The sequence below is a fragment of the Anser cygnoides genome, chromosome 7, assembly GCF_040182565.1.
Source record: "Anser cygnoides isolate HZ-2024a breed goose chromosome 7, Taihu_goose_T2T_genome, whole genome shotgun sequence".
Lineage (NCBI taxonomy): Eukaryota > Metazoa > Chordata > Aves > Anseriformes > Anatidae > Anser > Anser cygnoides.
In genome coordinates, this window is record NC_089879.1 from 5,916,201 (window position 1) to 5,943,928 (window position 27,728).

At 37.9% G+C, this 27,728-nt stretch overlaps 2 long non-coding RNA genes across 2 annotated transcripts in view; one reads left to right on the top strand and one right to left on the bottom strand.

Moving 5' to 3' along the window:
- The window catches only part of LOC106045198 (uncharacterized), a 125,905-nt gene that overhangs the window by 65,818 nt on the left and 32,359 nt on the right, over positions 1–27,728 (bottom strand). The gene's annotated exons all lie outside the window — the stretch shown is intronic.
- Positions 8,889–12,453, top strand: LOC136791313 (uncharacterized). The gene is made up of 3 exons (XR_010833022.1): positions 8,889–9,008; positions 10,383–10,435; positions 11,227–12,453. It is a non-coding gene; the product is annotated as an uncharacterized lncRNA (long non-coding RNA).

A 27,728-nucleotide genomic window follows, 5' to 3' on the forward strand; every position in this document is an offset into this window, starting at 1 on the left:
CTAACCACAGAAAAAAAAAAACACCACAAACAATTATTCTTTGCTATGATTCTACATGAATGATAGAACCATATTTCCACACACCATAATTTGGAGCACTGCCATTCCAGAGTAGTGGCAGGAGACACATTATTTCCTCTGTGATTCTTCCCTTGTGCCAAACATGGTTTTGTCCCTCAGAAAGTTTTGCCCCATTTCTCATGCTGCAGTGACAAGCACTGGAAAACAGACTTTTTAGAAAGTGAACTCCCTGAACGATAATGCTAGCATTAGTCCCAGAAGATCAAAGCTTCCCTAGATCCCATGTATTCCCCTCTACAAATATTTTCACTGAGGAGACAGCTGAGCACCTTCACTCTGCTTTCTGTCACCTACCCAAAGAGGTAGGGGTCACCCTTCTTCCAAAGCGATTATGACCTTCAAGACAACAATAACTACTTCAAACAGTGGAGGCCAACTCAGACCGGTCTGGAGCTAGAAACTCTCCCTTTCTCCATCTTTGACTACAGCACCTTGCAGTCTGAATGCAAGAGCTAATAAACCAAAATTCAATTGTGTTCCAGAATAAAGTCACAAGCAAGGCTTTTCTATCGGCCTGTAATGACAGAGAGAAACCAAAACAGGTACACCAATTAATGAATAGATTTTAAAAAATAAAAACATACAAGAAAATAAGAAATTATACTCATAATTGACTCAAGAATTTCCAATAGCCTTTCCATTTCCTCCAATATAAAACAAATGTTCTAACTCCTTCTGTGACAAGAGTTGTAGCATACTTAAAATATAACACAATTACTCTAAATTTTTTATGTTTAAAATGGATGCTTCTGTTCAACTGAAAGTTCTCCTATATTTAAATCTAATATTATGCATGAGAAGTACATTGGGAATATATTACAACAAATTCATGAGTCTCTATATTAGCTTATTTGTTTTCTTGTCAACACCATGCACAGCAGTGGAATTACAATTCAAAAATCACTCAGAATGAAAGAAATAACAGCTATTAATACTATTGCCTTCAAGGTATATGGAAATTCTTTTTATGATTCTTACATAATCAACTTAGTCTGATATGATGGAAATGTATAAATGCCAAATCCAATGTATAAACTAAATTGTGCCCTCAAGTAACTGAAAGTTACTATAGTCACTAACTGAAAGACACGCTTAAGTTTTGGAACATGACTGAGCTGAGCCCACACATTTCTGTTTTTAACTTTGAAGATATTTGATGGAATCACACGTTAAGTTTCTGGTTATATTCTGTTGTGAAAGAGTACTGATTTTTCTCTGAGATTTAGCAAATGTTAAGGCAGCAAGGAGATAAACAAAGGCTGTCTCTATTTATCTCAAGCCAAGGCCACCCTCCAGTCCCCTTTGTGTTGAGACAGTCAGCTTTCTTCACAACAACAGTGGGCAATCACACGCTACCTTATTCCCTAAACTTCATGGGCACATCGTCCCTGCCCATCTCTGGTGAGCCTTCTTCCATTGTAGGGGTCTACTAGTTAATTACACAAGCCATGTCTCCAATACCCAACTTGCAATGCTATGCTTGACAGTCCTTCCAAATTAGACTGCATATTTTAGATGCATAGCAATATATTACAGAACACTACCAGAATGCCCACCACCTGTACAGAATACAAATCTGTAAAGAACAAGACAGTGCTTTTAATCTATGGGTGATGATTAATCAAGAGTGACCATGAACAGGAACTTTTATTTGTCTACAGTACACCAATATCAATAATTGCCGTGTCTGTGTATATTTAAAACAAAACGTACAGTCCTCTCTAAAATTGTGTTTTGACATCTCACTTGTCTCAAATGGCTGTCGGTAGAGTTCTCAAAGGTCTGCAGTGTCTTACTGCAGACTTTGACACTTGCCTAGATGTGAAGATGGCTATTTAGTGAAACCAAGTTATTACGTACATTGTCATTTTTGTGTTGCTGTTAGACAAAATTGTGGCACTTTCTAAAGGACTGGATCATCTCCCCTTTGACCCGTTGCAGTAATGAAAAGCAGTGGAGTTTCTAAGCCTTTCCACAGTGATTATTCAAAGTGAAAAATCAAGGATTGTTCAACATTTTTCAGATCTCCAAATTGCATACAACTTTCAAAAACCTGACCAAAAATCAATCTTCTTTATATATTCTCTTAATTATTAGCATTTAACTTACAGATGATAATTGTGGCATACTCAGTGGAAATGGAAATTGCCATCTCCTTCCCTAGTATAATATATTTGCTAGTGCTTTTCTTGTTGTTGTTACATAAGTCAAGAAAATGAATTAAGTTATATGGTACAAAAATATTTTGCTGGCACCAAGGAGTGTGGTGCTAACTGTTGCATCTCTGAAGGTCAGATTTCCCTGCCACTTGCAGTCACATTGAAAGAGACATCTCAGATGACTTTCTCCTTTTAAAGACTTCACAGTATAATACAACATTGATTTCTCTTAATCAGGTACTCATGCAGATGGGATTATGTATGGACAAGATACCCAGAAAGGGGATTTAAGAAGGCTTAAATTAATTTGAAAAAGTGTTTCAGCTGAAAAGAAAACTTTCAGCCTTTTCTCACATTACCATCTCTGCTCTCAAAATTTTGTCCTACTGTAAACATCTGCAACACTGCAATAGTTTTATGAACACCGTATCACATGGCAGAAAAATCCCTGTTGCAGTAAGGATCCTTGCATATGTATCTGTAGTTTTTATATTATGCTATATAGCTGTAGTAACATCTAGAGGTACCAATCATGGTCAAAGTGCTCTTGCACATAAAGTCCTTGGCACTCTATGTCCAAGCTATAAAAGAATCACACCTGTGAAGAACTTGGAATGGCAATCAAAACAGAAAAGGTGCACGGGGAGTAAGTGCTGGAAATGTTATTATTCCCATTTAGACATGTGTAACAAAGACTAGGAGTAAGACAACAAAACTAGGCACATTCAAGTAGGGTTCACACAACACAAGGTATTTTAGCCCCAAGTTTGTCCTTAGGTGCGTCAGCCAAGGTCATTTCCAAACTTTGGAAAGTCAAAAAGAGGACCCAGCTTGTCCACATCCCAACCATACTATGACCCTCATTCCCCTTTGTGCCCTTTTTTCATTTATGTCTAATACTTACAATGCTTACACTACCTTAGGTAGACTGTTTTTCATATCTTCTGATTTCTAGGGTTCGTTACTGCCTGTGCTGTAGTTCTCTTCCATGTTATGCCATAGCACCCAGAAGGTGCCATTAATACTACAACGAATATGACTGAAAATTGCCTTTCAGTTCCAGGGGACCATACGAAGAGGCAGAGCTAATGCATATGCTCATTTGAAAATATTTGCAAACATGGAAGCTTCCTTGGAAGGTTTTGTAGGACAATCTCAGTTAGCAATTGTCTTCTTCATAGATCTGTCAGTCATTTTAAGAAAAAAAATCAAATAATTTGCCAATTTTAGACATATGCTAAAAGCATGCTTAAAAGGCAATTGTTAGTCTTCTGGCTCACGCAGAAATAACACTAATGCAATTTCTTCCAAAATAGAAGTTCAGCGAATAGAGCTATGCTACTGAAACAAAATTGAGACTCAGCAGTAGTTCTGCCAAAGGAATAAAGGTACAAAAAAAAAAGAAACTTGGAGAACAGAAAGACTTTTTACTAACAAACATGAATTCAATTCAAGTGATAAAGCCAGTAAGATTTAACGTAGGAATTCAAAACAGATTAAGCACATTTCACTTCATTTATCACATGCAGGTAGAAAACAAATAGAATATAGTATTTACTGAACCAATAGATTATCATGAAATCCAAAGGAAAATCAAGGAATTTCATTTCTTTATAACAATATGTTTCTTCTAGAATGCAGATTTCTTAGGTCAGCTCTATCATTTTATTCACCCCATCGAAGTACTTCATGAAAAAATAGCAACTAGTCAGCGACATCTCTCAACCATGTAAAAGGTTCACAGATCTATTATCTCATAAAAGACCAACCAAAATTGCTATGGAAGCCCACCATACAATGAGCAAGAGAAAGACCATTCCCAGCCTTCAACAATAATCATAGTACATTCCTATGCATCTTACTTTTTTTTTTTGTCACATGAGAAACTCTCCCAAGAAAGCAGAATCTCCAGACAGCCTATTGTGATCCCTGACACAGAAGTCTTATTATCAGTGACATAACATCTGTGCATGTGGGTGAATGTGTTCACAGTTCAGAGGGAGCAAATATGACTGATTATCTTCATAGGAAAAAAAAAAAAAAGATTACTACTGACAGATACCCCCTACAATTCAGAAAGACAAAAATCACCATTTGCAATTTATTTATTTTTTTAAATCAAAAGATCTATGGAGTTCAGCCTGGGGGAATTTTTGGTCCCATGTATAGAAGCATATTTAACTGACTGTTCCATGAGGCCTGAAAGAGCTCTGACTTCCATCAAGCATTTATGCAGTACAGAGCATCTTGATTCCTGGTCTGGGCAAGACCCAGGTGTGAACGGTTCCTTCTCCATCTCCGGCCCTTCATTTTAATGGAGATGACCACAGACAAGAAGAGTGCTGTGGTGTGCTCCAGCAGGTTTTCTGAGCATCCAGATTATGGAGCATGATATTAAGGGAACATGCTCTACGCTTTAGGCACAGCTTGTGACAGTTTTGGCTACTCAGAAGTAACCATAAGTGCGAATTTTGAGTTGTATGCTCAATAGAAATATTTGCTTACTTTATATTTTTAAGTCTACGTGAAATTCTGCTGAGACTCATTTTGCCCAAAGCCCAGACTATAACAGTATCTAGTCACTAGTGGACCAGGTTTAAATTTATTAGGGTTGTCAGGGACTACAGTCTCCCTGCTGAAAGTGAGCGCCATGACATAAGGTCACACAATCTCATTATACCAGATCAATGAAGTGTTTTTTCACCCCACATATTCATATTGTGACTGTATGCATTCCTGTAGACTGCATCCATTCACTTGGTTTCTGTACTACTAACCCCTTGAGAGGTTTTTGCTTCTTCCTAAGTGAGTATATTTGAAGAGAAAGCAAGAACATTTATAAATGAATGTCAAAACCTTCCGGACTGGAAGTGCATTTACAAAGCGCTCCATTCAGACACCGGTAAATAATTGCAAGTTAAGTGATTTTTTTGTATCCCTGCAACTCAGCCATCCCAAGGTCAGCTCTCCAGAGACAGCAAGAAGCTGCTGATAAGAACCAGCTGACAAGGTTTCTTTCAAGCTATATCTGTACCTTTCATCACAGAAGATATTGTGAAGAGCTAACCTAGGAATATATATATACACGCATTTTCAGTCGTTGTCAAAATCATCACCAAGTCCACAGGCAATAATTCAAAATGCTTTCAAAAATGAATAAATGTATATTAGAGATGATAAAGAAAGTAGTAGGAAATTTTGGAATTAGAAGCTGATATCAGGAATTAGTGTTAGGAAACAAGCAAAAGTACTCTGGCAATCATGCTCAATGCTGTCTGCTGAAGAAAAGGTACATTCTGCTTCTAAAAACCTTTAAAGAAAATTAATTCCTGTTTACTGAGATTAATAGAATTTAAGAAGTTGTCAATACCAAATGTTCCAGTGCTAAAAATAGGCTCGGTTGACCTCAAGTTCAGCAATCATCTTTATATTCGAAAGCTCTTGGGCAGTTTAATCTTTTTTTCAATTCAGTTTATATAAATGTCAACGAAATAATTGTACTGAGTACAGACTATTAGGATGTGACATTACAGTAATCATTTGCAACTCTTGATCTTATTTGCATTTGTACAAACTTACAACTGTAAGGAACAAGTGAGTCCCAAAACAGATTTTATATGAAAACAGATTTTGGTTATGCTAATTTTAGCTCTTTGCATCTTATACTTTATCTAACGCCACAGGCTATCTTCATATTTCAGTTACAGGCATATAATTTCATAACCTGTCATGAAAATAGATTATCACCTTCCATATGTGTATTAATACAGTAAGTGCATATCTTATTATGCATAATTAATATAACATTATATATTTAAAGTATCCCAAAGCAGAATCACACCACTTGTTCCAATGTGGTTGGTCAGCGATAGGCCTGCTTGATCCTGTTCACCCAGCTACATAAAAATTAACTGATTTTGAATACTTTTTTTTTCAGTTTCATCTTTATAAATATCTCCTGACAGGTAAAAATTAGTCTGGATGAAACCATGTCCCATTCAAATGTTCATCCAAGACAAAAATAGAAGTGATGCCAAAGCTTTCTGATATTCCCAAATTTCTTTCATGGGGATTTGGATTTACCAGTCATGCAATCAGAGTTCCCAGATGCCAGTAATAGAACAGTATCACAAAATTGTTTCCTCCTTGTTGTCTCGCATGGTATTGGTCTAGCCATCCTCTTCCTCTACATTCACATCTCAGCCTCTGCCCTGGCTTGGGCAATGTTCACTCAACTTCTCCCTCTCCTCCCTTGCAGGGTCTGAGATGAAGAGGAGCAGGAGGCAAGTCACACTTCTCCATCCAGTAGCTGTCCTCCCTGTCTCAGGCACATGCCTGCCCACACAGGGAAGGATCATGGGATCTACATAGCAGGGGGAAGAGGCTGAGATGCAGCAGAAGTCCTGAAGAAAGAATGGAGATGTTGCTGGGAACCTGCCCTATCTTCCACCGCCATCTCCATCTCAAGGTTCCCCAGAAGGAAGATCCAGCTTCCAGCAACAGGGGATGAGTTAAATGAGAGAAGAAATATTAACAACCACCTGGAAAAGCCCATGGTATCCCAATAGACTCCTCATCCAGGAAGGTATAATGGTACCATGACACTCCATGGGGTTTATTCGTATAAAATCAGACTCAATAAGTTTTGATTTATTTCATTCATCTTCTTACACTCCCTATTCCGGAAGTCTAGAAGTAAAATCACCAGAAGACATTGAAAGAATTATTCAGATGCTGATACTATTCCAGCTGAAGCCAGAAATTTCAGAACTTTCTAATTCACAACAGCAGTTTGACAGCTGCACTGGTTAGTTCTGTGTTTTTAGTCAAAATTGAAGCAAAACGTCATAAATCTTGTTTGAAATTTAGTACTAAACCTAAGCAATAATAAATATATTTCATTTTCAGTCTAAATGTTTTGTGACTGTTTCTACTTATTATATAATTTATGAAGCTAAAAAAAAATGCAAAAAGACAAAAGCCACAGAAAATTAAAAATGAGAACAAAGTATTTTCACTTCTTTGTATACTATGATTTATCAATGTCACTCCCAGAGAGTGCTCAGTTGAATAAATTGGCTGTCCCCAATACAGAAGGGAAAATGATTATAAAAAACTTGCAATCTGTGCTAGCAGCACAAACTGCTTTGTAAAACAATGGTAAAAATGTGCAAATAACTTTTTACTTATATTCTCCACTAGAACTTGGCGATATTTCACTGACATTGGGTGTGACTTAGATGGGCACTACTTCAGCAAAACCCTTCTATATATTTTTTCACATGCTTAGAGTCTTTATTGAACACAGTTTCAGTCACTTTATATATGAAGTCTTACAGTGAAATTCACCTAAGGAGTAAAGTTCAGTACCACATGCTTGTATTTTGGTTTGATTTTCCTTCTGGATACACTCAGCTGGCAAGATATTATCCAATCAGAAATTCCAATCTTATACTAACACCTCATCTTCCAACTTCAAGATGGATTGAGAACAATAACTCAATCTAAAATTTTCTAAACATTTTTGAAATTATGTGGTTTACAGTACAAGTTAACTCTTAAAAGACTTAGGAATTCTTATGCCAAATGTCAAATTTAATACCGATTTTGGTTTAGAAAAATAAGCAAACAGATCAGTGTAGCTTGATATAGACCATCTTTTTAGATACACGTAGGGTCAGTGCCATCCTAATTAAGAATGAAGTAGAAACAGTATATTTCATGACATAAACAGACATCTTTCTGCCCAATTAAGGATCCCCTTTCTTCACCTACTGAACAATTAAACTTTTTATAATTCAATATAAAAAGGAAAATACAATCTTAACATTTAAAACGAACTTTTAAACTTAGAACCACATTCATATTAATGAGTATCTTGTAGCTCAAATATTGTTCAAGCATTAATTTATCACAATTACATATAGTATTTTTCATAGCTGTTCTTCTATAGCTTCATTTTTACAAAATACTCAAAGTTTATTCACCTGTGTATATTGTCTGCTCGCTTAGAAGCACAACGTACTGCAGTAAATACCATTCATTAACCTCATCATCATAGCTGCTCTTTGGCTTTCACAAATTAACCCCAGTGACAGGATATTGACTGAATGTTCCTTCCTCATAAAAACGTATAAACGAGATCAATTTTTTTTCTTTTCTGTAAGCAAGTATCAAACCCTGCATGATACTAGATAAACAGAATTTTTCTGCAAATAACACAAGAATCTCAGTTGGTGTAACTCAGTCTAATACAAGTGAAATCGGGGTATTTAAACCTCTTTGTAGAGTGAAAGATCTACTCCTTAACTTCCACAGTGTCTCTTGCTTTATAAATGAACTAGAATAGCACCAATCATGGGATGGAACAGCAACTTACACTTGCCATTTCTCAGCACTTTACACACAGTAATTACTTCCCTACAACGGTTCATCACCTTCATTGTAAAAGCAACAGACATCACTTTGAGCCCCCACCCTTTTTATACCCGAAAAAGGATGTGCATCATGAACACCACTGAGCTCTCCAATTAATCATCAAACTCAGCACTTTTATAATAGCTTTCAACTCCATGGTGCCTTACAAACATGCACTAAACACAAGAATTTAGCTAGATGAGCAATAATTATTATCCTCCATTTACAGCTCAGCATTCTGCCAGGGAGAGCTCTACATGGGACAGTGCATCCTCAGCCCACCTCCTGCAGTAAGTTAACCCTCATATTGCCGCAGTCTATATCTATTCATCTCCACAGAAAGTATCACAGGTAAATGGAAGTGCTCTACATTTCCCTGAACCTGCATTTTTTAGTATTGTTTTTGACATTCCCCCCCCTCAGTATAACCATTCTTAAGCAAATGACTCTTCAGCTATCAATAACAGTTCCCAATCTGCCTTATCACTATAGGCTAGAAATAGTCTGCTCTTACCAAGCCAATAATTTTTTACTGTGATACACTGCACCTGACATGGTGTTGCAAAGTACTAGTCCTTATCTTCTCCCAACAACAGATGTTTTATGGAAAGCAGGAAAACCTTAACTAATCTTTGTTAAAATAATTAACAAAAGTAAAATCCTTGTACTATGATAGATGTGGTGCTGCAAACAGCAGGCAAAAGTTCATTGGCCAGAACTGCAAGGAACTTCCAATCTTTCTTCTTGGTTTCACCATGAAAGACAGCTTTTGATTAACAAATATAGTTTGAGAAGACAATGCTTTGTTTCAACAGAATTTTCCTACTGGAAATTGTCAATTCTGACAAAGTATTTTTTATTTAATTTCCAAATTTGAAGGTGCAAAACAACTGCTTCACATTTGTCAAAATGCACATGGTTTCACAGACTTTCTGGATTTCCCCTCCACAGCCAGGTCTGCTCCTTTTTCTACCACCCTTATCCTGTCCACAGGAGAGAGGAAACAGAAAATTGAGTTGTGGGTTCCCACCAACTTTTACCCACTTTTGAAAAACCCTCATTCTCCTTATTCTAAAAGAAGAAATATTTTTCGCTCATACTTTTAAATTGCCACAAGAGCTGCCCACCTTCCCCTGCCCACACACTGCAGGTGCATAGATTTGCAAGCCAGACATATGGCGTATGTTTGATTTTTTGCTTAATTACCTTACAGTAATTAATTAAAAGTCCATCAAAAGTTGCTGACATGCATTTCTCATGGTTAAGTGAGGTCAAAACTTCAGAAATTAGGAGAGTGATTTCTTCCCCAGACCAGCTGCCTTGCTGCATGTATAAAGTCCTACAGCCTTTGAATAGTAATTACTACTCCTCAAGGTTTTGAGAGAAAACCTGTGAATATCTGCTAGTACACAGCCCATTATTTTTATGCCTGACATTTAGCATGGAGAAGTCTCAAGAAAGATGTTCAATGTGAATTTAATGAAATATAAAGTCTATCAGCTTAGAGATAGCTCTAGGAGTCAGTACGATTCAGAGACTTCTTTCCAAGACCTAATGCTTGTCCTGCTTCCCTCCTGGGCACTCATAACATCCTCCTTAGTCCTGACCATCAGTAAATTTCTGTTCACTCCATGTAGTATGGGGGTAGGAGATGAAGGGGTTGGGGGGAGAGCAAAGCTCTGTGCGTTGCTCCATCTGTCCTTTCTTACTGTTATTCTCTTTCAGGAAGACATTCACAGTCTAAGAGCTGCTCGCCCACCTCAAGCCTTCATACACCGGTAAGACAAATTCTGATGTGTAAACCAACACGAAATTTCTGTCCTGTTTGCATCCAGTCACTGCACAACTAACACTGAACTCACTACTAGGCATTATAAGGCCGTGATATGCTCAAAGTATGAAAAAACTCTGAAAAATGCAATTGTATCATGACTCTTTCTTCCTCGCCTTTTTGACAGTAGGCTATCTCTATGCTTTGGGAAATAAAATCCCACCCAACGCATAGCTTCTCTGCATTGCATTCAAAAACCTCAACTTTCCTCCCAACTTCAGAACAAAATTCTTACAATCAGTCACAAAAAGCAATGAGAAAGCCATCAGACATTGGAAATAACTAAACCTTTTGGTAAAGGAAACGTTTGTGACAAAAGATGAGTGTTCTCCTAAGCACAAACAGTAGATTAAAAGTGACAGCAGCCAGTAAACACAAAATGGAGAAATACAAAAACTGATAGCTCTCTAGAAACTTTAAAGGGCAGAGGAGTAAAGAGGACAAAAGCAATAATATTTTAAAGAAGAGATTCTCATAGAAAGCAATAATCAATCATATTTCATAGTTACGGATCTTGGAAAATGATGCCAGCTGCTACTGTGTGAAATAGAAAGTGAAGGATGGCAAAAAGCACACAAGGAAGTGTACCATCCTGAAATACGTGAAAACTAGATGTTATTTCTAAAAGGTTAAGCGTGGCTACTGAGATGAAGACAGTAGTTGAAATAAAGCCTGTTATTGACAAGAAGTATTTTACTTTGGTGTCTTCAATCACATGTATTGTTCTGTCCATCATAGCCTCCTGCACCTGAGGAGGAATAACCTCATGCACCAACACAGACCAGGGACCGACTGCCTGGAAAGCAGCTTTGCAAAGGACCCAATGGACGACTTGAATGTGAGCCAGCAACGTGCCCTTGCAGCAAATAATGACAACAGCACCTTGGGCTGCATTAGGTAGAGCATAGCCAGCAGCAGGCCAAGGGAGGTGATCTTCAGTCCAGGACTGGTGAGACATCTGGAGTGCTGGGTCCGGTTCTGGGCTCCCCAGTAGAAGAGACATGGACGTACTTGAGCAAGTCCAGCAAAGGGCCACAATGGCTGTTAAGGAATTAGGGAATCTGAGATATGTGGAGAGGCTGAGAGAGCCAGGACTGCATAGCCTGGAGAAGACGTGGCTCAAGGTTTTTTGTTTTTGTTTTTCTTTGTTTGTTTGTTTTTTAAATCTGTGGGAAGATAAACCCCCACACACTGAGCAGTTGCAGAGCCTCCATCCATGGACATAACCAAAGCCTGACTGGACATGGTCCTGCACAACCTGCTTTAGCTGACCCTGCTGTGAGCAAGGGGGTCAGGCCAGATGATCCACGGGTGTCGTCCAGCCTCAGCCGCTCTGAATCCATGACTTTTGCTGTTATCCAAGTGTCCCGATGGAAAGCCCAGTGTCACCAGCTAGAGAAGCTCTTAAGCAGATGTGAAGTGTGAATGCTCATTTAACACAAGTAGCACATTTGAAACCTGATAGGGGCCTAAATCAAAGCATAGAAAATTAAACTGAAATATTTCTTTTGACTTTATGAGGAATAAATAGCATGCAACTCTACAAGAGCAACGAGACTGCACACATATTGCATATTAAATATGCAAGGTATCATTATCAATGAGCATGCTTATTTCCTTACTAATATGTGCCACAAAATACAGCTGAGCAAACAAAGCCCTCTAGATAAGTGACTTAATTCCTTAATCATATTTAACAAAGCCTTAAAAACTTAAGAAAAAATGTCTAAAGGGATTTAGCAGAATAGAAAAGCGATAAGGAACATTACAAGCTGCAGCAGGACTTGTTGCATAGCAGCTTACATATGCAGTCGTGTCTTCCAAGATTTTAAGAGTAACACCCTGCACACCTAGACCAAGGGAGAAATAGAATACTTTAAGAATACATCACTGAGAATTACCTCTGAGGACTTGGTCTCCATGTAGTAGTCTCATTTAAAAGGTTGAATTAGAAATAATGAAGCTAGTAGAAGTAAGCCTGATTCAGGAAGCTTTATTCCACTCCAGTACAACTTGGCCCCCGAGGGGCTACAGTCCTCTCTCTGGTGTAAGGACAGGCCTGAAAGTGGTAGTACTTATTTATATATGCATCTAAGAGTGACCATGGGACCCAAAACCCTGTTGCAGTGGTAAAACAAGGAGCAGAGATAACAGCCTCTCCTGATGAATTTCTAACCTAGTCTACACAAAATAAATGTGTTCTCCGGATACTGGAAAATCTTGAGTTTGTCAGTTCCCATGTATATTCAGAGTACGTAGCACAAGATAAGCTTGGGACAAACATCTCTCCCAGGTTATATCAAAAGTGTTGTAATGATAACTTACAGAACTGCATTTGCAGAACTGATCAGAGTGCTGTTAGCTTACTTTCAATTACTCAACTTTAAGAACTTAAAAGTTATTTATAATGAATCATTTTTTTCAGATAGCAATATATAGGGAAATAAAAGGAAGCAAGTAAAAAGCATCTGGACTGTAGAGAAACTAAAGATACTGCAAACAATGAGAATGTACCATTCACTAAAAAGCATGGGGCTTTTTGTATTATTGTTCTTATTACTGCTACACACACACACACACACACAAAGTAGTTACAACATAAACCACATTTTCCTATTTGACTTGGTGGTAGAAATAATAACACAATACTAACCCATCAGACAATACCACTAACTATATCCAATACTGGAAAATTACAGGCCTAACTTGGGGCACTGGTAGGTTAACTACTTCAATGAAGTGTCCTATTTCTCCATATATTGTCCTTTCTGTGTGTTGGCACCAAGACAAACCTTGGCAAAGTACTCAATAGTGCATAATCAAATGAAGAAAGAAAACCTCACAGTAGCGCATCTTAACTGAAAGAAAATTGCTAATATTAAAAATAAAACAGGCAAGCAACATTATGACATATGGTTCTGGTTTGTACATTGTTTCCTGGGGCTGAAAAAAATCCTGTCTCAGGGGAAATGAAATTAAGGAATTTGAAAATAATCTCTAATCCTTTTCAGTCTAAACTCAGACTGGCTGCTGAGATTCTCAAAATCACAATCCCACCAGTATGTTCTTAAATTTTATACCTCAGAATTCACTTGGACTGAACACAAGAGTGAACCCATTACCTGACTAAACTGTTTTCTTGACAGAACGTGAGCTTTAGATAGTCAACTTTTCACTTCCATGACCATCCATCTATATACAAAGCCCCTAGTGTTATGGGACCCTCCTTCCTAATTCATACCTATAAAACCTCCTACATTTCTGTCCAAAAACTCAAAAAAAAAAATCTGCTTCGCAGTAGAAGGAAAATTGCATTCGTGTCATTTGACAAAAGTAAACCTTATTTTCTAACCTTATTTAGAAGCCTAAATTTCTACACTACACACCAGCTCAGTGTAATCACAGAGCATTCATTGCACTAATCCAAATTATGAAAAGCTTTCTATGAACACCTTTCTATGAACGCCATGAGATCACCAGTACTCTGAGGCATGCTATCCAAAACATTCCATGATATTTAATCTGTAGTTTCATTAACTTCTTAGTGTTTTTTCTTGTTTAAGCAGCTTTTCAATAAAAACAAAGTTCACATCCACTTCCTGAAATATTTCTAATTTGTTTGAAATATCAGAACCTTAATTTCTTTCCCTGAATACTTATCTTTCCAGATGATCAGAGGTAGAGAATACGCTTTCACATCCTAATTGATTTCCCACAAAATTCCTATTAGTTATGCTGAGCAGTAGATGCTTATAAGATAATGGAATTGGGTAATGCAATTATAGAAACATTTTAAATAATCATCTACATCTGTCTATCACAGTGTTAAGCATTACTGTGGATTGCATCATCATAATACTGAAATCCAAAAACACTCATGCACAGTATTTCACTGAGAGTTGAATGGCTACTGGACAACTAAAATCTCTTCGCTTTCCCCACAGCTACTAAGAGCACAGACCAAGTAACCTCACTTGCTCTGCAGCCACCCTGCCTGACAAGTGCATTCTGAGAGGGAAGAGCTGCAGTTGCCCCATGACGCTTGAAAAAACAATAAATAAATAAATCTGGCAAAAAATACTCTATCCAATAGGACACAGACACAAAAAGAGAGGAAAAAGCACTATAAGGTCACAGAATAAGGTCCTCCTTGTCTTTGTTTTCAACAGGAAGAATTATAGCAAATTATAGCTTTAAATTGACTGAAAGCATGGAACACATTGCATTTTGACTGGTCTCCTTCACGTGAAAAATCAAGTTTAATGAATTAAACTTTGTCTCATAGATAATAACCCATTCACATGTTCTTATGTTCATTCTTATATGCCAGATGTAGCACTTCTGAACATCAGAGATTTCTCAAATTTGAAACATTTGGTTATGTTTAACAAAGTGCTTTCAAACCCCATTCATTTTTATTTTTGGAAATAACCTAATGGTGTTATATGAAACAATTAGAAATTGCTCAGCATTCAAATTCATTTTCTTAGCTTCATTTATGTGAATATTTTACCTTCTGCAAGAAATACATGCAGACTCAGCTCCTGTGACTACAATAGGATTTATGCATGAATATGATGAAAATTAATCCAACTCTTCTGAATTCTGAATATTATTAAAATCTTAGGTGTAAGTTGCTGACATTTAGGAAGTCAAACATTTAAATATTTGATGATCAAAGATGGGCCTTTATAACACAGAAGTACTAAATCCATTGAAAAATGAACATTTAAAAGTAAAAAAAAAAAAGGCAGTCTGCTGCTTCATCAGACCCATTTATTGAGGTGATTTTCTGTTTAAGAAAACCAAACTGTATTTGTGCAATAATTAACTGTCAAGAAATATCTAAAGCAAAAATCATTACTTTCTACATTATTATTAAACTCTAAGTACTGAGGCAGTGTTGTAACCAGGAAAGAGTTTGATCCAATGGCATATTAAATAATTTTCTGTAAACAACTAGAATGTGCTTTTTTTGATTTTTTTTTTTTTTAATTCTTTGAGTTGATTTGGCAACTCAGGATGTATGGTCACAACCATCACATCCATGTAGACTGTAGCATCAGTAGTGGAGTTTTTCACAAATGTATTTTTTTTCTGTCATCTCCTGTGAGGAACAAGAGATCAAGTTCTACATTGAAACAGGCAATAATATCAACATTACTTCCCCATTTAAAAAAAAAAAACAGCATCATACTTCTTTCACAATGGCCATTACAGGAAAAGGAAAAAGGAAAGAAAAACAATGGATGTTCTAGATCTCCATCAAATTTCTCAGTAATACAAACGACCAAGAAAAAGAAAAAACAACTTACACCAACTAACCCCCCTAGCTCAAGTCAGCAACGTTTTCCCATGTTCTACCTTCAATGAACGTTAGAACAAGAAACCAGAGAAAGTCCCAGGTGCCTGTACTGCCTGAGGTGAACAGTGCTCCTCCTGTCTTCTGCTTGGTCAGAAAATAAATACGTAAAAGGCTCTGAATTACTTATAAATCAGCACAATGCACTTTCCATTTACAAATATGTATTTGCACCTATCTGTAATTTCTCTTAATACAACACGTAAAGCTACTGTGCCTTCCTCACCATATTTGGAACACATTGCTAGAACACGGATCACTGGCAAGGTAACAAAGCCAATCTCACTGAATCTTCATGAAGAGTTATGAGGAACGCTTCACTTTCAGTTCTGAAAGGCACTCATCTCCCAGAAAGATGCATTTAACGTTTGCCACAGGGTTTATAGAAAAAGACAATTTTACTTCTTCAATGATATGCATTAAAAGCTGACATTTCTCAAGGGAGCAAACAGCTTGGCTGAGGGTTGTAGCCAAGGACAGACTTCCCACATCCCTAGACTGAGAAATACTAGCAATCCAGTCAGGAGTGGACCTTTGCAACCCCCACACGAAGCATCCCAAATAAGATTAATGTTCATAACATACTAAAATTCACCTGCAAGAAGCTTTATACTGATGGAAGGGGTACAGGGACTGACTGAGGTTAGGTCTGTACTGACAGCAGTACACAAGTGCATGTTTGAAGCCATGTGGCTTCCAGATTGGCACCAAATGCCTCTTTACAAGCTGGGGTCACAAGCAAAACAAGCACAGGAAAGTCTATACCAATCCATAGTAACATACTACCCATACACTAAAACTGGGTTCTCAAAGCTGCATGTAATGATGCCAATCAGATCTGCTCCCTAATGACCCACAGCAGTGGCAGCAGCTGACTGTAGAGCTCAATAGCCAAAACCTGCTTGCCATACAGCCTAATCTCTCCTGCAACAAGTTATGTTTAATGCATTCCAGATGCATAAGACCAATTGTCAGCTAATTTTCCTAAATGAAAAAATGAATTTAACTTACTGAAGCACAACAAAAACCCTTCCTCACACCAGCTTGCTAAAGCCAATTGTGCCATATCTACAAAGTGGCAGTATTTTGTTCTGATTATTCCTCAAGTAATCATGACACATTTTCAGCAATAAGCTGTTATGAATGTTAAGCCCAAACAAATGGTCTTGTATTTTGTCTTTAATTCCAGCGAAATCAGAATTTAAAAAATAAGCATCCCCTTAGAGAATTTGTAGTACAGGCCTCAATTATCATCCCTTTCTTTACTCACACAAGCAATCCCATTAAAGGCCGTGAAACCACTTAAATGACTATACCACAGATCAAGTCTGGCACATGTGGCAGTACTGTAGCACACAATCATTATTAAAATTATATGCAAATACTACAAATAAAAATGGTCGCTTTGTATCATGTCAGTCACACTGGGACTTGTGAGCAGCAGCTGCAGTTAAGACTTAAAGAAACAAATCCTACAGCCCTCTGCTGCAAGAGCTCACATACATACTGATCCCATATAGGACTCAGAGGAAAGTAAACAGCATAGCTGATCCACAAGTGATGTGACCCCGTCATGCTGAGTAGTCAGAGTAACACCTCAACTAGCAGTAGATCCATAAAAGAAATGTTCAAAGCTGCTCAGGATTGATCTACTTCTGAACTGTTCATAACAAAGCTCAGGATCTACAAAACGTGGCACAATGTCACATATACACCAGGTATAATTAGGCTGCAGTTGATAGATTTATAGTAGTAAATGTGGCATGACCAAAGACTTGAGGCAACTAATCTATACAACAAAGCAACCTTTGGTTTGCAGAAACAGTCAATTTGCTTCATGTACTCTTTCCAGAGGCAGATCAGTTTAACAGACCTGCTTTCATTTATGACTTAACAAAATGTGTGTTTGTAAGGTTAGTTGTATAAATTAGAAATTTAATATACTTGTGCCTTTAGCTATTTATGAAACCTGTTTGCTTTTTAGTCATTTCCTGAAAGCAAGCTTACTCCCAGAGCATGAATTTGTAATTGCTTTGTAAATTAATTAAAAAAACTACTCTGAAAATGGGTGAGCTACTTAGCATTCAGACTTTGGGAGTGAGTCAAGGGAATTCACTGTGTGGAACTTTGCCAACCTCATAGTTAAATGGACGAGTTATCCTATGATACAGGGGAATACACATCCATTAGGAGGAGCTCCCAAGGCCATTAGGAGGAGCTCCCAAGAACCATGAGGTCTTTGTAACAGATTATGTCTGGAACAAACAAGACTTCTGAAGGAAGGAAAGCAGAACAATTCTGCGCAATAGAGCTGCAGCACCAACTGCTCTAGCCCTGCAATGTTGATGCTCCAGCGCTTTGCCCCTCAAGCAGACACACAAGAGAGCCCCCCAAAATATGGAAAAAACTATTAGAATGTCACACCAAACTTCCAGGTTGGAAAACAGAACTTCTCCCACACAACTTAGGGCTATGCAGTCCACAATATTAGAGCTATGCAGTCCACAATATTAGAGCTACTGCTCTAAAGCACCGTGGACAGCAGCAGGCGTTCATCTCCCATTAACACAATACATAGCTGAACACCTGGGCAAGTCCTAGAAAATTAAAGTAGGAATCAAACTTCAAAAATTAACTCCTTAAGAGAAAAAAAAATGGTTTATTTAAAGATCAAGAGAATTTCCTCACATTCCTAATAATTTAAAACACTAAAGGCTTATAACTGTACAAAACCATCAAATCTGCCTCTCCCCTGGTTTATATCTGCAAGCTTCTCTTGGATCCTTAGAAGACTGGAAAGATAAATATTTTAAAAGAGAAAACCTGTCTGTCATATATTTATGCTGCATGAGTGTGCATTAGCAGTACCACTGTGGCAATCTTTCCTCTGAACAGATTTTGTTCTTTCTTCCATCCCGCACGTGATTTCACTACCAGAGGTGCAGTTGGAACACCGTAAGGCCAGAAGCAGTAGAAGTGCAGATGTGACTTCTATTTTTCAAAGACTAAACATGAGGAAAAAACATGTAAAGTTTTGAGACTTCACCTGAAAAGACTCAGCTTCAAAGTTAAACTCCAAGCAAACAAGCATCGATGGAAACACTTCACTAGTGTCATGAACCACCACAAATTCATGTTTTTTTATTTATAATCTCATAAAAATATTCAGAGGTTTAAACATTTACACTGATTTCTGAATGGCAGTGACAGAGATAGGTTAAGCATACGATTATGGTTTTTGAAGGCGGAGAGGGGTTTGGTTTTTGGTGGCAGTGTTTTTACTTCATGGGTTAACAAAAGGTTTCTTCCTTTACCTCTTCTGCATCCAACAAGCAATTCCAAATTTATGGGACTGAGAACAGATGAGACCGCATCCTCATCAGCAGGTGGGGTCCACATGGCCTGTGCTACACGTCCCCTACTGCCCACCAAGCTCCTCTACCAGGAACTCTCCACTGAGCACCCACTACAAAGCGCAAAGCTTGTGATTGCTGCTTTCAGGGCTCAGCTCCTGCGTCAGTCCCACCACAGGACTCTCTCTCATTTTCCTTAGATTTTAAAGCTTTTAAATTTTTGCTTTAGTTTTCAGTTGTTGTTTGGTTATTTTTTGTTTTGTTTTGGTGGTTGTAGGTTTGGTTTTTCCTTTCTTTTTTTTCCTAATATGACACACACTTCATTTCTCAAACATTCAGTGAAGCTCGTTCAGCACTTTTCACTTTGATTAATCCCAGCTGCCAGCTCATTCTTTTTAACATAATCCATTAGGTTTGGGTAACTACTTTTTCTGGGATGTGAATACCTGGCTTTGTTCTGAAAGATGCATTTTTAAGTGAATTTTCAATTACCATTGTGTTTTTCTGGTTTACAAAGTGATTGCTGCTGGCAGCCTCAAGAGATCTAGTGAAGAAAAGCAGTTAAACAGAAATGTGGGGCTTCTACACTCGATTATCTGACATTACTGGCTCCCACAAAACAGCATCTTTTATGCTGATCTTACATTTACTTGAAGTTGAATTATCTAAATCCTCAGTTTCTATTTCTCAAACTTTAAAGCACAAACAGCTTGCCCGCTGCTTTCTCTGATGTGTCCAATGAAAATGTGACATGAGAAATTAAAAATAAAAAGAAATGTCATGCTGTTATACTTTGATGCTTGGTTTCTCTCTTCCCTAAGAAATTGAAGCCTTCTCTTAACATTCAGAAGCAAATATAGTTTCTTATTTTCTTGCAATCAACATTTAATTTGCAGAAAAGGAAAAGCTGACAGAAAGATGTCCAAAATCCCCATGAAACTTTTTTCATTTTTTTTTTCTAGGGTGCTGTGCTGGGTGCAACATTTATTATCACTTAATGCTGCACTGCCCAGTGTCTTCATTTTGGCCTCATATGCCATTCACCTCAGCCCATTTTACTTCTCTGTTGGGTTAAGTCAAAACTAGTGAATTATATTAGAGTGTACTGGTAACTAAGAATGGGAGGTATACATATTTTCACCTCAACCAACAGTATACAAACTCCTACCTCTCTATACATCTGTAAGAGTCCAAAAGCCGTCACAAAAAGCAGATAATACCTTTCCAGTAGAAAAAGCAGAGCATTGCATGGTTACTGAATTGGAGGTCCTATTCATTAAGAAGAAGCCACAGGCAGTCTCACAGGAAGGTTCCTTAGTCATTCTTCCTCCAAGGTTTTCCTCCTACAGTCTAGGCTATTTCCTCCAAATCCCATGCCAGTTCCTGTTATTAGTCCAACAGTCACTGCTTGTTTTCCCCCCGGCAGAGATATTGCTTTTTAATCTCCACTTTCTTATGTGACAGGATTCTTTCGTTCCATTGTTTTAGTTCCATTGTTTAGTTTAATCTGTTCCATCCTTAAAATTTACTCAACACTGAATTATATCTTTATCTTCTTCATGAAGATAACCCTTAAGATATGAATATGTGTTTCTCTGACATCCTATCAATCCACAGGTCACACTTTGGAAACTGTGACATCCTTGGAACTATCCTTGACCTTCCTGGACATCAAAAACACCTCCTATGGCTGGAAGGCAAAAGGTTCTGAAAGTAAAGAGAGACATTCCAGTTCCAATCTTTGTTGTTGTTGTTTCTACCGTTATTTCATGTCATTACATACGTTAGTTTATGCCCTAGCATATAATTTTGAGTTTCTCGTGTTCCATTAAATACTTCCTTATTCATATAATCTGTCATACCCACGTTAAGACATACTTTCAGAAGAACATTCTGTGGGTATCATTATACAATATAGTTATTGCATATTCCTTCACAGTGAAAACAAATTATTCAGGATCTGGGACTGCTTAGAGATGAAAAGAGCAAAAGAGATATAAAGTTCCTGAGTGTGTTAAATCACACTAAAAAGAAAGCCAGAATAATTTACTCTCCATACTTATAATAAGCCGAACAAAAAATAGGGCAGCACTTCTGTTGACGATTTTTTTTTTATAATGTGAATGCTCTTGTCACAGAGCGTACCTTAGTCCATCACTAAAGTAAATACCTTTCTTCAAAACACTAATTATATCTATCAATCATGAATATAGAAAGCTACCAATAAAAAACAGACCGGGTCTGAATCTAGAAGAAAAAGATTGATATACACCCTAGTTCTTTTTCAGCTTTTTTTTCCTAGAATGAAATCATATTTACCTAATAAAAAATAAGGTTGTTCCCCATACACACAAGAATACACTAGCTGACTTTTGTAGGGTATTTAGATACATGACACTAATCTCATGGTCCACATTGCACTCAGACAGCAGAATTCCTGAATTCTGTGCCTTGTTCTGGCGACAAAGTGAAATAAGCAAGGGTAATAGATTTTAGTTTTTATAAATGTATAGCTGAGAGCAGGTATTGACTTTTTTCTTTCCTTAAACAGGCTTTTTAATGGTTGGTTAAGTCTGTAACGACATGACAGATTCCAATCTCAAAACTAAGATGGAAAAAACAGAACATTCCAGATGAAAAAAAGTCATTCAATAGCAAAACCTATTACAAGAGACCATCTTTATCAGGCATTTTCTTCTTAAAGGGCTGTCTCAAAACATCCATAATTACACCACATGCAGTTCTGCTTCCCTTCATCAGCCATTCTTTTGGTTAAGTAAAGAAAAGACCACTCCTACTTGCACAGGATATTCACAAGATTGACAGATTTTATCTTTAATCTTAGAAATAAGTTTACAATTAAAATTACTAATACTTTTTCAGTTAAATAATTTATGAAGATTACTTTTTTTTTTGCATGATGATCCACTGCATTTCGATTATTATTCATGAAAAAAGATTGTAAAATTTTTCAAAGATATCACTTTTCTTTATCTATGGCATTTGTCAGAGTTCACCATAGGTGCTGTGCACCCATGCAACCTCGTAAGTACTTCCTCACAAACTTCTCTTCTATCTGGATTTCCATGAAGAAGTCTGTATTTATATAGTTTAAGACATGTAAGTGATGACAAAGAGGACCTCAATATTTGAAACATTCAAAAAGTAGTTTCTTTTCTTTCAAGATTTGACAAATAATGAAGGACAAAAAACTTTTCCCAAAAACAGTAAATTTTTTTTTCAGAAAATAATGATTCTGTGATTTTTTTCTTAAACAATCATGGGGAAAAAAATACTGTTTTCTATGCAGTATCCACTCGCTACTATTGGTTTTGGTTTAACAGGTGTTAAATCTGTTTCTAAAGAGAGATTGAAGCCATAGCTGAATGAAAACCACATTTTCTCACATTAAATACCTAAGAAAAATTGCATCCTTTATTTCAGTGCCTAAGCAGGAGACTGACCATTGAGGTAATTTGATCAAGTATATATGATCACAATGTTTATTTATTATTTCAAATGTTCTAATATCAAAGACTTGTCTTTTGCAGCTCTAATAGTAAAGAAAGCACTAGAAAAGACATCTTTTACAAGAACAAAGATATTACTTTCCTTCTCAATATCTAAGCAAGGTAAATACACTGAAAGTTTGGGGGATTTTTTCAGCTACATCTAGAAATATTTTAACACTTTATCCTTATTCATTATTCAAAGGAAGAAAAAACAGTAATGATCTTTAGCTACATTAACATGTAAGAAGTAATTTAATTACAAAATTCACATATCCAATAGTTCACTCTGTATTCAATATCTGATGAAGATCATTCAGGTAGGATGCAATAAATTGCCTTTTTTCCTTAATTCATTTGAAAATGAGACAGATTCGGCACAATTCATCCTGACCTTACTTTCAGCAATCTGCACCAGCCTGTCCCAGGATCTCACAGGAGCCTCATTTCTGGAAACATTCATTCAGGTTTACACATTCAGTGGGATTACTCAGATGTGCAACTGCCTACAATGCTGTGGCCACATGCACACACATCAGGCACTTGGCCTCTTGGGAAGAGCCAAAAGGTCAGGCAGAGAACAAGGAAGACAGCTGTCAACTTCATTTTTGGGGAAATGGATAAGTTCAATTAGAGCCTTAGCACCATGACTAATGACCTTCGAGGTTTAATTTACCACCAGATGTACAGTGCATGAAAAAAGACTAATAAAACCCTTTTCATGCTAATCAGTACCACAGAGTAACTTACACATTCTATCCAAATTAAGTTTTTAGCAATCAATCTCCAGAGATCCTTTAGGAATTTCCCAGAGGAGAGATGAAGATGGATGTGAGAAATTCCTATTACATCCCCTGCCTCAAAGCCAGATCTGGAGCCTAGGTCAGTGCCCTGCTTGCCTGCAGATTACTAAAGACCAAGTCAATATGTTCTACTGAACAGCGTCTCTTCAGTGCAATTCTGTGGCAACGGCAAGCAGAATGGAAAAGCTCAACACGTGGCATTAAATTATAAATTTTTTCTGGAAGCAACTTCTCAAGAAAGACTGTCTAAATTGTCCATGTATACACATTAGTTGCTACTTTTGGAGATGTAGGAAGACAGAGACTGAAAGACCTTCCTAATCAAGGTCATGCAGCTTGAGCTGCGCATGTCTGCGCTCCTATCTGCCCGGTAACTTATGGTGGGCACATTCCATTTTATTCTAGATCAGAAGTCTGGCAAGGACCTGCTATTGGCCCCCACACTTGCAACAACTACCTCACCTTAATGGTGCAGACATCTCTGCTCTCCCTCAAGGCAGGGTGCCTAGGTGTGATTCCAGGTAAAGATGCCTGATTTGCTTTCACAAGTTCTCAGCCTCACCCCTCAGCTTGGTTCCCAGACCACAGAGTGCAGAAGTTTGCGTTGGACCTCCAAGCAGGGTACACGAGAACCAGGCGTTGCAGACATCTCTTCTTAGATCCAACTTTTTACCTTCTTCAGAAGAGAAGAAACAGTGTGATGCCAATCTTCTAAAGGGCTGGGCCTACTCCTTGAGTAGAAAGCTAACCCTGCTGTGAGTACTAGCAGCAAAAGCTTAAGAAATTGTCAGCTGTTGTCTCTAACTCCTCAGGGAGTTAGAAATTACCATTATATACAGTTGATAGATGTCTCTGCAGGAGTTACCTATCGTGAAGCCCACATTAAAGACTCATTTATATCCTTAACAGTAGACGCCCTGCTGATTTGAGTGTCCTTAAATGAAGGATTAATTGCCTCTCCCTTGAATATCTGATTTTGTTCCATCAATCTGATTACATCAGATTCCCCGGTCTACGGCACAAAACCTCATTACAGCCCAACTCCTGCATGCAACTCTATTATCATAAGAGAAATGCCAACTGTGATTTCTGTGGAGCACCATTATTCAAGGTGATTCCAGCTCTCTGACTTCATCCTCTGTGTTTGCTTACCATTGCAGTTTAAAGTCTGGCTACAAAATTTCTGTCTTTCAGGACAGAAGATGTGAACAGCAGTCAGCCTCAGATAGCATAAAGCTGAAGGCAAGATATCTTAAGAAAGGGACTCCATATTTTTCTTGTACCTGTTGAACGGTCAGTCATTAAACACGTGGAACCAGGACTGTTCCTCAGACCACAAGAGCAAAAGGACTGTGTTGTGTAAGACACGCGCTTTAGAGGCCCAGCAACTGCATACTTACCCCCACAATCTACTAAACTATTTAGCAAAGAAACTTAAACATATTAGAAACACATTTAACTAGCTAGAACCTTGAGGTCAGAGCTACCTGGCCATCAGCCTGCAAAGTGAACTCCCCTTTCTTGCTCTGACTAGATATAGCAGAGAATGGCAGCTTTTACTGTTGAAGAACCTCCATGTATCTGTTACTCTATTCAAAGAAAACTCTCCTCCCGGATCTGTTTTAAGAGAAGCACTCAAGTAATGGGTTAAATATCGACTTTATGAAACTTCTGGAAATAGGTGTATAGTGTGAACACGTTTCATTACAAGCCATTGCTTGCTTACAGCTCTAGATATCATCAGAGCGATTCCAACTGTGATTCCCAACAAGCACCATTATCCATGACTTTTGATTTTTTTTTTCCTGCCTTTTTAACTTGTGTAATTTGTATTCACGTGCACATTAAGTCAAAACACAAACAAGACTTTTTGCAGAAGTTTCTGATTTTCCAGGTTGTTGTTGGGGTTTTTGCTTGTTTTTTTGCCTTTCAAGAAGTGAGCCCAGAACACAGATCAGCCACAGAACTGGTAAGAACCTAGCTGTCACAGCACTGCCCCAGGATGTGGAAAAACAGGAGTGCTATAAATCAATCTTCCATAGGAAAGGGGAGAGCTGGTGTAGCAAAACACACTTATTGGTGTGGACATGTTTAAAAATTTGAGCAGTCTAGACCTGCAACACTTTTGCCTGGATGAAAGTAACATTTTTGTGAAAAAGTTTCCATTGTGAAGAATCAGTGGTCCTGATAACTTTGAACAAAGTTTCCCAAAAGGAGTGGTTTTTGTGCCAGAATCCTGCATTAGCCTGGCATTTGGTTTAAGAGGCCATAGAGGATGTAAAGGGGGAGAAAGGTGGGGGGGGGGGGGGAAGGAAATAACATCTCATTTTGGAAGCACAAATTGTACCATTCAGGAGCAAGTGCCCTGCCTGACGCTTCAAAAATAGGCAAGCGGAGTGGCTGTGAAAGGACCCGATGAGTGGCAGAGCAAGCGCTGCCCGGCTGAAAGCCTGCTTCAACCCTGCAGCAGTGCATTGCTCTGCCCTGGGGCAGCTCGCTGCTCAATCATTGCTCAGCCTCCCTGGGGGTGCTATCAAGAATCTCAGGAACAATTGCTGAGAATTGCTTGAAGAGTGCCAGAAAATATACTGCTGTTCCTTCCCGCACTGGATGAGCCATCCAGTGTGGTGAGAAATTAGGCACAGCTGCAGTGCTCCCCCTAAATCACATCTTTCAGCCCCTTGCACCTCCTGAGATCGCAGTGCCTGGTCAGTCTAGGTGTTCAGAGGCTGATTGCAATTATTTTAAGTTCTTTGCTAAAGATAAACAAAAGCTCATCAAAACACTGCACTGAAGATTAGGTTGTTTTTTTTTAAAAATATCAAGTCGATTCTTTATCAAAAAAAGAGTGATGTTTTGATGTCAGATTTTCCCCTTTTCTCTCTGGGGCTTTTTTCAGTAGCAAAGCAAAAAAAAAGAAAGGCAGAATCAACACACTTTTTCTAACACATTAGAAATAAAAAGCTCTTTCATAAATTCTGTGAATTTTTTTTTTTTTTTTATTTTTTTTTTTTACTTTTTTCCCCTCCACTTTCTTTAATGGAAATACAATTCAATAAGTTAAAGTGAACTGGAGCCGATTGTTTTTAAGGGCTGAGTAGGCTACACTTTATACACATATCTCCTACCCACATCCTAACTGAGTAGTGCTAAAAATACTCTGCATTTAAAGAAGGCCACCTGCTTTTGCAAATATTTTCATACACACCCTCAGGTTCCAGCACTGTTTGAAATGCTCTGTTTCTTCTTTTGTAAATAGAAGATTAAAGTGTCCTTCACTTACGTCATTAATGAAGATTCTAATGAACAGTCATCCATAAAACAGTTTGCCAAGAAGTGGCTATAAAGTCCCTGAAACAACAACATGACCATGTTGTCATGTGAAGACAAATGAATATCATGCCTTGGAATCAGTTGTTAGCTTACAAGAGTATTGCATGAGCGGCATATGTAAGGCTGACAAGCACCTGCCACCGTTATATATATATATAGCTGGAGCCTCCAAGCACGAGCAAAAGGAGTAAAACCAAAACAAGTTGTTTTCTTTCCAAGAGAAGATACATGATTTAAGAACGTTAATCTCAGAAATGTCTGCATCTTTCTGCGCATCCCTATTATAAGGGGGTATATAACATAACTGTAAAAGATTCAGCGGGAGAAAAGGATCAGTCAATGCACAGAAAGGCTTCTTTACAGGAAAGAGCTAGGGAAGTTAGAGCTCTTCAGACTGGAGCAGAGATGCTTGGGGGAACTACAGTAAGAGGATGCAAAATCTGGAATTCCACAAAGACCGAACATGGTTTCTTTGCACACAACCCCTTCAGTATTAGAATTAGGGACACCAGATTATGCTGTCAGGCTTAAATTAAGAGAGGTGGTTCTTCATAAAGCTTGTACCTCATCTAGCAAATGCTACGGTACGTGAACTTGTACATATTAAAATCACACATCAGCTCCAGCAAAAGCTGGGCATGCTCAAGGGAGAGAATCAGATAAAGATTGCTACACATGCAGAAAATTAAATTATCTGCAGGGGCTGGGGGGAGTGGTCCTCAGGTCTTAAAGCTTCTAGCCAGTTGGAGTACCGCGTGCCTACCCTGGTCTCCTAGGGGCACGCTTATGCAGCAGATGCACAACCATCATGCCTAATAGCCCACCTGAACACTTCTATTTTTTCTCCCACAGACCTGTGGAGATGATTAATGCCATTCCA